Source organism: Rattus norvegicus, chromosome 3, assembly GCF_036323735.1.
Source record: "Rattus norvegicus strain BN/NHsdMcwi chromosome 3, GRCr8, whole genome shotgun sequence".
Lineage (NCBI taxonomy): Eukaryota > Metazoa > Chordata > Mammalia > Rodentia > Muridae > Rattus > Rattus norvegicus.
In genome coordinates, this window is record NC_086021.1 from 176,541,476 (window position 1) to 176,557,457 (window position 15,982).

A 15,982-nucleotide genomic window follows, 5' to 3' on the forward strand; every position below is an offset into this window, starting at 1 on the left:
CCTGTGTGATCCCAGCACCCTGGAGGCAGAGGCGGGGGTGGGGTGGGGGATTGCAGCAAATCTGAGTCTAGCCTGGCTACATGGTGAGACCTGTCTTCAAATAGAAGAAAACGAGCAGGGGCTGGGGATTTAGCTCAGTGGTAGAGCGCTTGCCTAGGAAGCGCAAGGCCCTGGGTTCGGTCCCCAGCTCCGAAAAAAAGAACCACAAAAAAAAAAAAGAAGAAGAAAACGAGCAAGCCTTGGTAGGTGCCTTGATGGTAAAGACACCTCGAAGGCAGAAGAAACCCCGCCCACCACTGGATGCTCCACAGCCCTCCTAGGTTGTGCCTGCTGCCTCTGTTCAGGCTGGAACCCAACAGACATTTATTTGTTTATTTATTTATTTATTTATTTATTTATTTATTTATTTATTTATTTTTTTGATGGGGTCTCACTATGTAGCTCTGGCTGTCCTGAACTATGTAGACCAGTCTGGCCTTAAACATACAGAGATCTACCTACCTTTTCTTTCAGAGTGCTGGAATGAAAAGCATGCCCCCACCATGCCCATAGATAGAAGAGAACCCTGAAGGAAGCATGAAAGTGGCCAGATAAAGCGGAAGACAGGGGATCCGGTGGTACAACCTGTGATCCTTATGCTTGGGAAGTAGAGAACGGAGGGTCAGGAGTTCAAGATCCTCCTCAGCTACGTGGGAGTCTCCATCTCGAAACAAGACAAAACAAAACAAAATGAAAACTCCACACCAAACTAAACGGAAACAGCGTTAAACAAAGCCAGAGCTGAGTGAGTCAGGGCCCTCTCCCGCTCTACTCTGAATACAAATACAGCACAGGACAGAGAAGGGGACCACGGGACCCACCCGGGCCGAACAAGTTCCTAGTGCTTCAGAGAACAAGGACTTGAGCAAACAAGGGCGACTTCATGTCCAGGCAAGAATTACCCAGGCAATACAGTCCTCAAACACAAAGACAAAGGCATGCAGGTCACTTGCTATTGCCACAATGTTACCGGGAGTCAGGGTTGGCTCAGCGCCCACCCCCAAGTGGAATCAGCTTGCCTTTCTGATTCTGAAAGTAACTTTGACTCATTATTGTAATCGATACTTTCCTTTGAATTTCATTTTTATTTGTATATGTTTCTCTCTCTCTCTCTCTCTCTCTCTGTGTGTGTGTGTGTGTGTGTGTGTGTGTGTGTGTGTGTGTGTGTGTGTGTGTGAACAAGCATGCGGGCGTCTCAGGAGAAGAGGGTGCTGGGTCCCTTGGAGCTGGAGTTAGTGGTGGTTAGGATCCACGTGATTGGGATGCTGGGAACCAAATAGGGTCCTCTGCAAGAGCAGGAAGTACTTTCAACAGCTGAACCATCTCTCCAGCCCCTAAAGATATTTTCAAAGCAGACATGCTGGACTACACTTGTAATCCCAGCACAACAGAAGCAGTAACAGGACCCTCTCTGTGAGTTCAAGGCCAGCCTGGACTGCATATTGAGAGCCTATCTCAAAAAATTACCAGTAACAAAAACCAGGGGCGGTCGACTATGACCTGCAATCTCATGGTTTGAGAGGTAGAGAGGCAGAGTCGAGAGGGTCTGGAGTCCAGGTCATCCTCTGCTACCCCTGTAATTTCAAGTCATCTTGAACAACCTGAGACCTTGTCTCGAAAAGAACCACCACCACCAAGCGAACCAGTTGGCAACAGTTTTAGACTATACAGGAAATGTTAGGAAATGAAAGACCTGGGCTAGAGAGATGGCTCAGTAGTTAAGAGCACTGACTACTCTTCCAGAGGTCCTGAGTTCAAACCCCTCAAATTCCAGCAACCACATGGTGGCTCACGACCATCTGTAATGGGATCCAATGAGCTCTTCTGGTGTGTCTGAAGACAGCTACAGTGTACTCATATATATAATAAATACATAAATCTTTTAAAAGGAAGTGAAAGGCCTGAGTTCAAAGCATTTTTCAAATTATCCTGGATGCCGTTCACTGATCGAATCAAATATAAACTCAAAGGTGAGTATGTGCTTCTGTTACACACTGCAGCTTATGATGTCCTGAGCGCCCATTCTGTACACACTGTCCCCTCTGTGCATTGCTGATTCAAGTGTGTTGTGTGCTATGATCAACAATGGGGAAACTGAGGCACGGAGCAGTTGAATGAATTATGCGCTGTCACAGGTGTACGATCTTGCAGGGATTTAGATGGGGGCCTTCTGGCCTCCAGTCTCCAGACTCTCATCCGACCCCCGCCCCCATCTCCCATTCCCCCCGCCATGCTTTGCCTTTGCTCCTTTCCATGGGGAGCAAGCTGCATTGACTCCCCTTCTTGTGGGAATTGGGCTTTTCCACTCTGATGGGAATAGAGAAAATTTTCCCTTTTGGGTCTTCAGTGAGGTGAGAAATCGATGGTTAAAGGTCACTGTAGGGGCTGGGGATTTAGCTCAGTGGTAGAGCGCTTACCTAGGAAGCGCAAGGCCCTGGGTTCGGTCCCCAGCTCCGAAAAAAAAGAACCAAAAAAAAAAAAAAGAAAAGTCACTGTAACCTGTGCTTCTAACCAGGACAGCACAGGCACTCAGCCCGCCTTGATCAGCCGCCCCACCGCAGATGCAGGTCAGGGGCTGGGGGAAAACATCCAGAAGGCTCTTGTGTAACAGGCCTGACTCTGAGGATGTCATGAGCTCACTCACTGCAAATAAAGGACGTTAAGGCACAGAGTTTAACGAGTATCTGGCTCTGGCCTCCCATTCTGATGGACAGCTCTGCTCAGCCCTGGTTCTGCAGTTCTTGGTTGTTGAGGGCCTTGCCTCCTATGCTCAGGACATATCACCTGCTTGAGCTGTTCGCAAGAGCCAGGCAGTTTTCTCTCTCAGATGGCTGCTGGATTCAGTTCTCATGGCTGTGGTGGCTGATCTCCCTGTTTCCTTATTTGGGGATACAAGGCAAAGAGGCAATTCTCTCTGTAGTCAGAAATGAAAAAGTGTGGAGCGATGCAGCCTGGCCAGGGTCTGGGTGAGGACCGTGGCGGACGCTAAAGTGCCGTGAAGGAGAATGTTCAGAAACAATGCTTACCTTGCACTGACCCTTCTGAAAACTCATCAGGGCTAAAGTAATTGTTCAGTAATTCTGGGGAGGTTGGAATGTTGCAAGTCAACTGCCTTCAACGCCTTCTGTTGAGTCTGTGTGTGAACTGACATCCGGTGTGGCCGTTAGGTAAATTATTAAAGTGCACAGTCAATATAAGCTCATCAACCAATGGTTCAGTGTCACCAGGCAGCATCTGAGGCTAATGTTGCCACCCCTGTGTTTAAAAACTGTCTTGATTTATGACTTTCTTTGTTTTGTTGCTATAACAACTTAATAATAACTAAAACTTCATCCAGGCTGGAACCTGGAATGTGGGGTGGTAGAGGTGCGCGTTCCCACACCGCAGTCCTCAGCGTTTGTCTCCAGGATACATCCCGGCTGTCTCTGAGGAGAGAGCTGGTTTGCACAGAGCGTGCTCTTTTCTCAAGAAAGGAGAAAGAAGGGAGAGAGCTCGGTGGCTCATTGCGTAGGGGAGCGAGGATGGTACTAGTGAGATGTAGGGGAGCGAGGACGGTGTGGTGTGGACGGTGTGGTGTGGACGGTGTGGTGTGGTCGGTGCTCGAGAGCCATGCAATGGTTTGGGAAAGAGGAGGGGCAGTTGACGAGTGTGCCTGGCATGAGGAAGAGCTTTGCTTTCCTCTCTGTTCCCTGGCTGTCCCCGGCATGCTGTGCTGCAGTCTGAGGGGGCCTTTTAAAATTAGATAACTGTACCTTAGTCCAGGACAAATGTAGCCCAGGCTAGCCTCAATTCTCTACGTACCCGAGGATAACCTTGAGCTCCTGATCCTACTATCTCCACTTTCCAGGTGTGGGATATCCCCACTTCAGGCTCCCCTCTCCCTTTTAAAATGAAGACACTTTTTGCCGGAGAGAATGGTTAAGCAGGTGAGAGCAGCATGGTGCTTGTGGGAAGGGCCCCCCTGCAGCTCACAGCTATCTGTAGCCTCAGTCCAGCAGATCTGATGCCTTCTTCTGAACTCCGTGAGTACCAGGCACATACATGTGCACAGGCGTAGGTGCAGGCAAAACACGCACACACTTAAAATAATAAATAAATATATATATTATATATATATTTTTAAATTGTATCATTTTTCACTGTTCAAACCATGTGCTATTTGCATTAAAATCACTAAGATAGAAATAAACTGAAGAGGGCTGGGGGGATGTCTCAGTGGTTAGAGCACTGACTGCTCTTCCAGTGGTCCTGAGTTAAATTCCCAGCAACCACATGGTGGCTCACAACCATCTGTAATGGGATCTGATGCCCTCTTCTGGTGTGTCTCAAGCCAGTGACAGTGTCCTCACATACATAAAGTAAATAAATAAATCTAAAGAAGAAAAGAAAAGAAGTAAGCCAAAGAGAGAAGAAAGAAACCCACTGGTCCTGTTAGAGGCGTCTGGAGCCTCAGTTCTTACAGCTTCTGCCTATTTCTAATTTCTGTTTTAAGATTTTTAATCATCCTCCCTCTGGTCATCATGATGATGATGGTGGTAGTGGTGATGATGGTGATGATGGTGCTTTTGTATTGGGGCATACAACCCAGGAGGCACTGAACAGTCAACTTTTCTAAAGACAGAGTAGAATTTTCCCCCCTAAAATCAGAAATCCCCGCTTCCCACACAGCAGTTGGGGCTAATAGCTTTTATGTTTGTTCCTTGTTTCGAAATAATGCCCAGAAGCTCACACCTGTCATCCCAGAGCTTGGGAAGGGACCGCAGGAAGACAAGGTGTTCAAGGTCTACGTCACCACAGAAGCTCTGGGCTAGCTGAGACACACACACACACACACACACACACACACACACACACACACACACAGAGAGAGAGAGAGAGAGAGAGAGAAAGAGAGAGAGAGAGAGAGAGAGAAACATATACAAATAAAAATGAAATTCAAAGGAAAGTATCGATTACAATAATGAGTCAAAGTTACTTTCAGAATCAGAAAGGCAAGCTGATTCCACTTGGGGGTGGGCGCTGAGCCAACCCTGACTCCCGGTAACATTGTGGCAATAGCAAGTGACCTGCATGCCTTTGTCTTTGTGTTTGAGGACTGTATTGCCTGGGTAATTCTTGCCTGGACATGAAGTCGCCCTTGTTTGCTCAAGTCCTTGTTCTCTACAGGAGCAACCCTGACATTTGTGAAAATGCTAGAGAACTGGTTCAGCCATCAAAAGCACTGGCCGCTCTTCCAGAGGACCTGGGTTCAAGTCTCATACTGTGTTGCTCACAACTGTTTGTGACTCTGGTTCCAGGGGATCTGACATCCTCTTTTGGCCTCTACAAGAAAAGCAAAACAAAAATCGTGTGTTGTCAGATGTTGTGTAAGCCTTCCATTCTGGCACTCGGGAAGCACAGACAGGTGAATCTCTGTGAATCTGAGGCCAGTCAGGGCTGTATAATGTGATCCTGTCTCCAAAACATCAAAAAACACCATGTGGTAACCAGAGGACTGATAAACCTTGTAGGCCAGCCTGGTCTACAAAACAAATGTTAGGCCAGCCTGAGCTACATGTAAGCACTATTCCAGAGAAAAGGAGAATTAACATGCTTTGATAGCCAAACCCCTCTTATTTAGAAATATTTTCCACACTATATATTTTGGTCGTGATTTTCCTCTCCCTTGTGTCCTCCCAATACTACCTCCCTCCCAATTTTCTTTCTTTCTCTTTTTTTCACAAAAACGAAAATCCAGGGGTTGGGGATTTAGCTCAGTGGTAGAGCGCTTGTTTAGCAAGTGCAAGGCCCTGGGTTCAGTCCTCAGCTCCAAAGAAAAAAAGAAAAAAAAAAAAAAGAAAGAAAGAAAGAAAGAAAGAAAGAAAGAAAGAAAGAAAGAAAGAAAATCCAAGCAAACAGGAAGGGATGCTCAAGTCTCTCTCTCTCTCTCTCTCTCTCTCTCTCTCTCTCTCTCTCTCTCTCTCTCTCTCTCTCTCTCTCTTCCTCCAATTTCATGCACATTGGTGTTTTGCCTGCATGTAAGTCTGTGTGAGTCTGCATGAGGGTGTCGGATCCTCTGGAACTGGAGTTACAGACAGGTGAGAGCTTCAGTGTAGATGCTGGGTCCTCTGGAAGAGCATCCAGTACTCGTAACCACTGAGCCATTCCTCCAGCCCAGAGATGCCAAGTCTTTTTTTTTTTTTTCCCCTCGGAGCTGGGGACCGAACCCAGGACCTTGCGCTTGCTAGGCAAGCGCAACCCCGAGATGCCAAGTCTTAATGCTCTGCTTTCAAATAAAATCTACTTGCAACTCTGGGTGCTGTGGGTTCTGGTGGCCTTCCTCTACACCTGTTCCTGCTGGCAACCCGCCGCCACTGCCACCACCACTCCCAACCCCCTTCCTGTGTAGTCATGTAGTCATTTTGGAGAGAGCAATATTTACCACTGACTTGTATTGTGGCTCTGTAAATGCCAACTTCAGCTGGGCCCCAGGGTGAACCTCGGCTGCAGGTGCTCATTTCTCCGTGGGCCTTAGTTAACCATTCTTAATCCCCACTACCTCCCTGCCTTGTTTTTCCGAGTGGGTTACCAGTTAGCCCCAACCTCTGGCAGTAGTCTGTACACCCTTTAACTGCTTCCCAGGGAACCAGCCTCATCCACCTTCCCGCGGGAACTCACTCGATGGAGTCCTCGGATCCGTTCCCCTGAGGACTGATCCCTGACCACCATCCCAGGATCTCCCTCCACCGTCATCTAGGGATCTGCTGGCTTCTTGCCTTTGCAGGAGGCTTCCTCGTTTGCCCCGCCCCTCACACGGTAGCGCCCTGAGAAAGGTTGTGAGTGAGAAAGACTTTCAGATCAGAAAACAGTTTGAAATTACATCTGTTTGTTCAAGCACGGACTCAGTGTTGCGCCACAAATGTGGAGGTCAGAGGACAGCCTAGCAGAGTTAGTTCTCACTTTTCGTCTTTACGTGGGTCCTGAGTCCCACCCAGGCCTCCAGGCTTTTGCTTGAGTCATGTCCGGTCTGGCCTGCTTCTTTCTCTCTGATGGGCTTCCAAGATACTCCAACAGACCCTGCTCACTGGCCTCATAGGGGAGCCTGTATTCTTACTGTCCTCCCTTCTAGAAAGCTACCGGGTCTCTGTTCTAAGTTGAAGCCTCATAGTGATGGGTCTTGGCTGGGTCAGACAGCCAGATTCTGTCTCGAACAGACAACTTCATTCTTTATTTTACGTTTTGTCCCGTAGGTCTTTCACCCCTTCAGCTTTACTTCCACGGGTCCCCAGGGCAACCTGAAGCCTTTCAGAATTTTGAGGATTTACAGGCTCTTTTTGGTTTGGTTGTTTGTTTTTGTTATTGTTGTTGTTTTTCCCAGAGACAAGGTTTATTTGGGTAGCCCTAGCTGTTCTAGACCAGGCTGGCCTTGAACTCACAAAGATCTCCCCGTCTTTACTGGGTTCTTCTGGAGGCTGGAACAGGCAGAAACTGGAGAAGGAGATTCTCCCTGGCTCTCCAAGAGGGACACAGCCCTGCCTGCTCCTTCAGTTTAATTCCATGAAGCATTTGGGGTGTTTTAATCTAATCCCTTCATACCTTTCCTTCACTGGCTTATAGCTGTTTGAGACAGTTTCCTTCTGTAACATACTCTGGCCCAGAAGTCACTCTGTAGTCCAAGCTGGACTGAGACTTACTATTACTGTGTCCAGCCTGGCTTTGAACTCACTGCCATCCTCCTGGTTCAGCCTCTTGATTGTGGAGTTTACAGCTGAGCTGCTATGTCTGACTTGGGTCCCTGTTTTTGTTTTTGAGATTATTTTATTTTATTTTATTATGTGCATGGGTGTTTTGCCTGTGTGTATGTCTGCACTACATGTATTCAGGGCCGTCAGAGGCCAGAAGAGGGCGTCAGATCCTCTGGAACTGGAGTTCCAGACAGTTTGTGAGCAGAACCCAGGTCAGAAAGAACAAGCAGTCTTAACCACTGAGCCGTCTCTCCACTCCACTCCTACCCCACCCCCATTTTATTGTTACTAGTTTTTGCAAGACTGAGAATAACACTCAAAGCTTTACCCATGCAAGGCTCTACTGCTAGGCTACATCCTAGCCCAGCTTCTAAATACTGGAAAAAGAGCAACGAACATGATTCCAGGTCTCTACACCTGTGCACTGGGCTAGACTGCCTTTCTCAGGTTGCTACAAGGGCGGAGGGGTGACTGAGCAGTGCAGCGCCGCTGTCCAAGCAAGCAATGGGTGAACAAAGGCAAAAAATGAAGGCGTTCTTCCTCAGGAAGCTTGGGCCATAGAGATAGAAACTCAAAAAGGGAGAGAACAACCGAGGAGGGAAGAGATGTCTGGTCACGAAAAGTCCTCAGAGACACGTAAGTCCTTAGGACTTAATGACAAGCAAACCTACTGTCTTAGGCACTGTGAAGAGACACCATGACCATGGCAACTCTTACAAGAGAAAGCATTTAATTGGCTCATTTACAGTTTCAGGGGCTTAGTCTATTATCAGCACAGCAACAGCGTGGCAGGCATGGTGTTGGAGTAGCTGAGGGATACATTCTGATCCATAGGCAGAGAAAGACACTGGGCCTGATACTGGCTTTTGAAACCTCAAAGCCTTGCCCCTTCCACCAGTGACACTCCTCTAGCAAGGCCACACCTCCACCAGGGCTACACCTACTCTAACAAGGCCACACCTCCAATAAGGCCACACCCACTCTAGCAAGGCCACACCTCTTTCAACATGGCCACACCTTCTAATCCCTCTCAAACTGTCTACTTTCTGATGATGAAGCATTCAAATATATGAGCCTATGGGGGCCGTTTTTTTTTTGTTTTTTTTTTTCCCCCCGGAGCTGAGGACTGAACCCAGGGCCTTGTGCTTGCTAGGCAAGTGCTCTACCACTGAGCTAAATCCCCAACCCCTGGGGGCCGTTCTTATTCAAACCACCACACCTTATGATCCCAGGCCTCCAAACCATCAAGATAATGTTATGATAGAGCAAGAACAACAACAAAAGAGCCAAGCAAAAATAAATATAGTTAGGGGTGACAGCACAAAAACACACAGTTCTCGCCTCAAAAGGAAAAAGAGATAGTTTACCCTAAAGTCAGATATGAGTGACTGTGACCTAGGTTTGGGATTTCAGGTGTCCTCAAAACTCCACATCTCAACCTGGTAACAAGGCATGAATTTTTTTTAATTTAAAATTTTTTGTGTGCGTGCATGCACGCGCGCTTTGAGTGTGCATGGTGTTCTTAGAGGCCAAAGGAAAGCACCAGATCTCTTGGAGCTGGAGTTTCAGATGGTTGACAGCTACTGTGTGAGTTCTAGAAACTGAACCTGGGACTTCTGCCAGAGCAGCAAGTACTTTGTTTGTTCATTTGTTTTGTTTTTTTGAGACAAAGTTTCTTTGTGTAGCCCTGGCTGTCCGGAACTCATGCGGTAGACCAGGCTGGCTTCAAGCCTAAGAGATCTACCTGCCTCTGCCTCTGCCTCTGCAAGGTTGGGACTAAAGGCATGTGTCACCCTTACCTGGCTTGCAGCATGTACTTGTAACTACTTAGCCATCTCTCCAGTTTATACTTTATTCTAATATATATTATTTATATATTACTATATATATGACTATATATATCATATGTATATAGAGTAGATACATAAATATGAATAATGTATGGGCTGGAGAGATGGCTCAGTGAATAAGGACACTTGCCACCAATCCCAATGACCTGAGTTTGATCCCTGGTGTCTATGTGATAGAGGGAGTCATCTTCTGCTGTTATTTCCTGACCTCTTCCGCATATGCAGTGCCTCTCACCCACAAAAACACAGTAGATAAATAATGTAAAAGCAACACAAACAGCTGGGCTTGGGGGCGAATGCCTTTAACGCCAGTGCTGAAGAGATAGAAGCAGGCGGATCACTATGGAGTCCACGAAGCCTGCTCTGCTTATCGAGTTCCAGGAGAGTCAGTTATTTCATACCAGTCTCTGACTCAATAGATGACAGATAGATAGACAGACAGACAGACAGACAGACAGACAGATAGATAGATATGGAACTATCTTAGGGTTTCTATTCCTGCACAAACATCATGGCCAAGAAGCAAGCTGGGGAGGAAAGGGTTTATTCAGCTTACACTTCCACATTGCTGTTCATCACCAAAGGAAGTCAGGATTGGAACTCAAGCAGGTCAGGAAGCAGGAGCTGATGCAGAGACCATGGAGGGATGTTACTTACTGGCTTGCTTCCCCTGGCTTGCTCAGCTTGCTCTCTTATAAAACCCAAGACCACCAGCCCAGGGATGGCCCCACCCACAATAAGCTGGCCGCACTCTTGATCACTAACTGAGAAAATGCCTTATAGCTGGATCTCATGGAGGCATTTCCTCAAGGGAGGCTCCTTTCTCTGTGAGAACTCCAGCTGGCTTGTGTCAAGTTGACTCACAAAACCAGTCAGTACATTAACTAAATATTTAAAACGTGAATTATTAAGAAAGAAACTTATAGATTAAGACACTTTTATTTTCCCTTCTTTTTTCGCTTGCTTGGTTGCTTTCTTTCTTTCTTTCTTTCTTTCTTTCTTTCTTTCTTTCTTTCTTTAAGATAGGATTTCACTGTGTAGCCCTGGCTGTCCTGGAACTCACTATGTAGACCAGGCTGGCCTCAAACTCAGAGATCCGCCTGCCTCTGCCTCCCAAGTGCTGGGATTAAAGGTGTGCACCAGGTAGAGCAGTGTTTCTCACCGTCCTGACGCTGTGACCCTTTAATACACTTCCTCATGCCGTGGTGACACCCTCCACTCCCCGCCATGAAATTATTTCTGTTGCTGCTTCATAACTATACTTTTGATACTGTTTTAAATCATAATGTAAGTATCTGAAATTCAGAATATCTGATATGTGACCCCTGTGAAAAGTCGTTCAGCCTCTCAAAGGAGGAGTCACAATCCCTGGGTTGAGAACCGCTGAAGTGGGCCACTTCATCAAAGCAGGGAAACCCCTTTTACAGTCCTCAGATGCCATAGATGGTATTAGCTTTGGTGGAAGCCAGGGTTCTTTCTGTCAATACATCCCAAGAGCTTTCTTGTGACAGTCACGGGATGTTAGGGCAATGGCTGGCTATTAAGTAGGCTAACTATATCCTGAGATAATTTGGCTTCGGATTTATAACCTCCTAACCACCCCGCCCCCTCCCAACCTCAGTCACCGAGGTTTAATTAGCTACCCATCCTTTGTAGAACACTCGAAGTAAGTACGGTTTCTCTCCAGGAGCTTCTTTTCACAGGGATGTAACTCAGCCATGAATGCTAACCCACCATGCACGGAGCGCTGGGTTCCACCCCTAGATTGTCCAGAAGGGCTATCATGAGACACACTTGTAATCCCAGGAGGATCAAGGGTTCAAGGTCACCTTTGACTACAAAACTCAAAAGATATCCCTGGCTACACAGTGAATGCCAGGGCAACCTGGTCTATATGACACTGTCTGGATTTTTTTTTTTAAGTGTTGGGACTGAGAAGGTGGCTCAGTGGTTAAGAGCACTTACTGGCTGCTCTTGCCGAGGACCCCGGTTTAATTCCCACCTTCCACACAGCTGCTAAAAGCACCTAGTTCTAAGCATCTGACACATGCTTCTGCAGGCAAAACATCCATATACAGGAAACAAATAAAAATCAGACATTCGAACCTTTTCTCTACAAAAATTATTTTTATTTATGTACGTGTACATACACAGCTCATATGTGGATGACTGTGTGTGGAGGTCAGAAGACAACTTGAGAGAGTAGGTTCTTACTTTCCACCACGTGCGTCTCTGAGATTGAACTCAGGCCCTCAGGCTTGGCGACAAGCACCTTAGCCTGCGGAATCATCTAAACAGCCCAAAGAGTTGGTAATGTATATATATTTGGTACCACGTAGTCCTGGTGGGCTTTGAACTCGCGATGTACATCATGCTGGCCTGGAACTCAAGGATCTGCCTGTCTCTGCCCACCCGGTGCTGGAGTGAAAGATGGCTACCGGTGGAGGCAGAGGGCCGCTGCCGCCGCCATGGGAACCTGACGTGGTAGGCACGTGATCTCCTATAGCTTGTGGCCCTTAGAGCAGCGCGCCTTCCCTTTCAGCAAAGGCTTCCGGAGGACGTGCTGACCCGCACTCAGGAGCGCATCCTGTGTGCGGCGCCGCCATTTGTATTATTCTATCTGATCTACACATTGGGCAACCAGGAGTTTGACCAGTCCAAAAGGAGGAATCCAGCCATGTACGAAAAGGACAAGTGAGCAGCCTGCACCTGGATGACAGTCCCCTGCCTTCAAGAGACCCTTCTCAGGCTGGAGAGATGGCTCAGCGGTTAAGAGCACTGACTGTTCTCCACAGAGGTCCTGAGTTCGATTCCCAGCAACCACATGGTGGCTCACAGTCTCTGTAATGGAATCTGATGTCCTCTTCTGAAGTCAGCTACAGGGTGTTTATATATAATAAATAAGTAATTCTTAAAAAAAAAAAAAGACCCTTCTCTGGGAGAGGAATGCACACTGTAGTCTTGAAGACAATAAACTACTTATGGACTTCCAAAAAAAAAAAAAAAAAGAAAGATGACTACCACCACATCTTGTGATAGATTTTCTTTTCCTGCTACCAGGGGATTGAGCCTAAGACCTCATGAGCGCTGGTCCAGAGCTCTAACAGAGTACCTTTCAGTACTTAAAAGGTTTTACCATAAGGCAGCTGATCCTCAAGTGTTCGGATATTGTGACGTGGGAGTTATACCCCACAGGGCACCCGGCCCCACGCCCCGCCATATTTCCTGTCAGCTCCTTAAAGACAAGCCATGCAGCCTGAGTAATCAAGGGAGGCCTCCCACAGGCAGTGACGTTTCAACTTAGACAACACAAAGCTGACTGACAACGGGGACGGGGAAAGGCCGACAGAGAACACAGGCTAGAGCTTGCCCTGTAGCCAGACAGCCTTCTAGGGAGGGGTGCTGTCAGAGCAGCTGCAGGCTGGAGCTCTGTCGGCGCTGGAAAACTGGACGGGGCATCCTGGCGCCTCCGCTGGCTGTGATCCTCTGACAGTGACCTCTCCGCCTGGCACAGCACATGCTCAGGTTCAATGACTCTATTTGCCTTCCTGGGGCAATAACCCAGGACTAGGTGAGAAGAGCCCGGGTGTTGCCCACAGGCCAGAGGGCAGGTCTGTAGCAGCCCGAGGGTTGGCTGAGGTTGGCACCAGGCCTAGAAGAGGCGTGACCGGGAGGCCCATGACCTTCACGAAACTCCAACTCAGTTGGTTTGGCAGGGCAGTGGGGGTGGGTAGAAGGGCAGCCCTCTGGAATTTCAGCTACGAGACTCTTAACAAGTGTGACCAGCCAGAGCCCCAGGCTGCTCCTTCCACAGCAAAGCCGACATCTCACTAAGCATAGCGCCAATCCATGAAGGGAAGCTCTCTGCTCCAGTGTGAAGGGAAGCTCTCTGCTCCAGTGTAGAGGCAGACAAACAAGGCAGCCACGAGTGGCAAAGTTAGTTATTGTCCATAGCAGACTGTACCCAAATCCCAGTCGCCGTAGTGGCTTGCTGCGTGACCGCTTGCCGTCTCTGTGTCTTTTGGACATATTAGTGTCTGCTGGGCTGATTCATAAGGAATTAAAGAAACAATGGTAGAGCGTCACACCTAATAGGAAGAACTCAGTCAGCGTCAAGCGGGTGAATCTCAAGCGCTTGTTCTGATGTGTTTTTGATAATAGTCCTAAGCTTTGGCAGGTGAAGGGCTGCTTCTGTCACCAGGCCCAACTCTGACGCTGTCGGCACCAGGAGGTCACCACCTCTTGCCACCTCTGCCACATCCTCTCTGTCCACCTGCTATCAGCTCAGTGTGGGTGAAAACCATTTCTCTTCCAAAGGAAACCCTCCCATGACCCCATGACCGCCGTCGTCTTCCTCTTTCTTCTTTCTTCTTCTTGTTTTCTTCTTGTTCTTGTTCTTGTTCTTGTTCTTGTTCTTCTTCTCCTTCTCCCTCTCCCTCTCCCTCTTCCCCTCCCCTCCCCTCCCCCTCCTCCTCCTCTTCCCTCTCCTCCTCCTCCTCCTTCTCCTTCCTCTTCTTGAGATAGGGTCTCTCGGGGTTGGGGATTTAGCTCAGTGGTAGAGCGCTTGCCTAGCAAGTGCAAGGCCCTGGGTTCGGTCCTCAGCTCTGAAAAAAATAAAAAAGAGAGAGAGATAGGGTCTCTCTACATAGCTACATAGCCTTGGCTGTCCTGCACCTCCCTCTGTTGGCCACGCTGGCCTCGAACTCACGAGTTCCACCTGCCTCTGCCTCTCAAGGTCTGGGATTAAAGGCTTGTGCCTGGCTGACTTATTTTTTTTTTTTTTTTTAGCATAAAAAGCATTTATTGCCAGGAACAAAAAGAACAGCACAAATAACTGTGGAAGGATCAGATTAACAATGTGGTAAGCGGGGCTGGGGATTTAGCTCAGTGATAGAGCGCTTACCTAGGAAGCGCAAGGCCCTGGGTTTGGTCCCCAGCTCCGAAAAAAAAAGTGGTAAGCAAGGAAGATAAATTTGGAGTTGCAAATATTTCAATCTTAAGTAGTCTAAGGAGAAGAGGAAGGGGGCATGGGGGGGCAGAGAAATATAGCCTCTGGCAGTGAAATAAATATTAATCTGCTCCAGCGGTACTGAAGAGATCAACCATTTCACTTGGAGTGCCACTGATACTGCTCAGATGCTAAAAACCCACAAGGAATCAACAGGCTGTATTCCATGAGTTCTGAAGTTTGCCGTGCCACTGGCCTAGGTAATCAGATCTTTGATTTCAGTTCCTCTAACACACACCTCAGACCTGAAAAACAGACAAACCACCTTGTTTCCTTTTTAATCAAAGTTTAATTCTTCCCTTTCCACACATACAAATGATCCCTCAGACAGTTCCTTCTGGAACAAAATTTCCTCTTTTCCCCCAGCCAGCCCCAGTGGGTTCACCTTTTCAGGCTCTGGAGCTAGGACAGGCTGACTTATTTTTAAATGTTTATTTGTGTGTGTGTGTGTGTGTGTGTGTGTGTGTGTGTGTGTGTGTGTGTGTGTGTGTTGGGGGTGTGTGTGACTCATGCTGCTGTGTGCATGTGGAAGTCAGAGGACTTTCCTTCTTCCGTCTAAGACTCGGATGGATCAAACTCAGACTGCTGTCCTGCTGCAGAGCCATCTCTCCAACCCTTACTTCACTTCCTAACACGCCCAAGGCAACTCATTTACATTCACTGTGTGGGGCTGGAAAGAAGGCTCTGCTGCTAGGAGCACTTGCAGCTCCCGCTGAGGAGTTGGGTCCCATTCCCAGCACCGGCACAGTGGCTCACATCCTCTCCCCTTTCAGAGGACCTGAAGCCCTCTTCTGACTTTTGGGGACAATTGATTTGGATGTGTAATCCTGGCGAGCCTGGAACTGCAACCTTACAGCAGGATGACCTTGACCTTGCGATACCTTCCTTTCGAATGGCAGACAACAGAAGCCCAATACTCATGCCCCACCCTGCCCCGCTTTTGACAAGGTCTTGCTACACTGGCCAAATTGGCCTCAGTCTCAAGAACGTTGGGAGTACCGGGAGGTATGGGCTCTCATACTGTCGGGGACCATGGTGCGTGGCTGAAGTCACAGCTCTACACTGCCCCCTGCAGCCTCAAGTCTGGGTTCTTTCCAGAGACTTCCTCTCAGGTAAATCCAGGAAGAATTCTTTTACTTTTGCTTTTGAGACAAGGTCTCATGTAGCCCAGGCTGGCCTCAATCTCACTAAACAACAGAGGATGATGACCTTTGATCCTCTGGTCCCTCTGGCCCAGTCTCCCCAGGGCTAGGGCTTGAACCCAGGGCTTCATGCACTTGAGCAAGCGCTCTATCCACCGAACTGTATGCTCAGCCCCGAGATTCAAAAGGAACAGGACATTTATTTACTGAGTGTGGGAG

General features: G+C 48.0%; 1 long non-coding RNA gene and 1 other non-coding gene across 5 annotated transcripts in view; both read right to left on the minus strand.

Annotated features, from left to right (window-relative positions):
* The window catches only part of LOC120101788 (uncharacterized), a 16,491-nt gene extending 9,287 nt beyond the window's left edge, over positions 1-7,204 (minus strand). For 2 of the 4 annotated variants that reach the window (XR_005502724.2, XR_005502725.2), the window contains exons 1-2: positions 6,697-7,204; positions 625-703 (exon numbers count right to left, since the gene is read on the minus strand). This is a non-coding gene — a long non-coding RNA (uncharacterized LOC120101788). Of the gene's footprint in view, positions 1-624; positions 949-6,696 lie in introns of those variants that run through there. The other 2 variants (XR_005502723.2, XR_010065050.1) reach the window with 1 other exon arrangement.
* Positions 7,205-14,939: 7,735 nt separating this feature from the next.
* LOC120101999 (small nucleolar RNA SNORD22) lies at positions 14,940-15,062 on the minus strand. The gene has a single exon (XR_005503044.1). It is a non-coding gene; the product is annotated as a small nucleolar RNA SNORD22 (small nucleolar RNA).
* Positions 15,063-15,982: the final 920 nt, after the last annotated feature.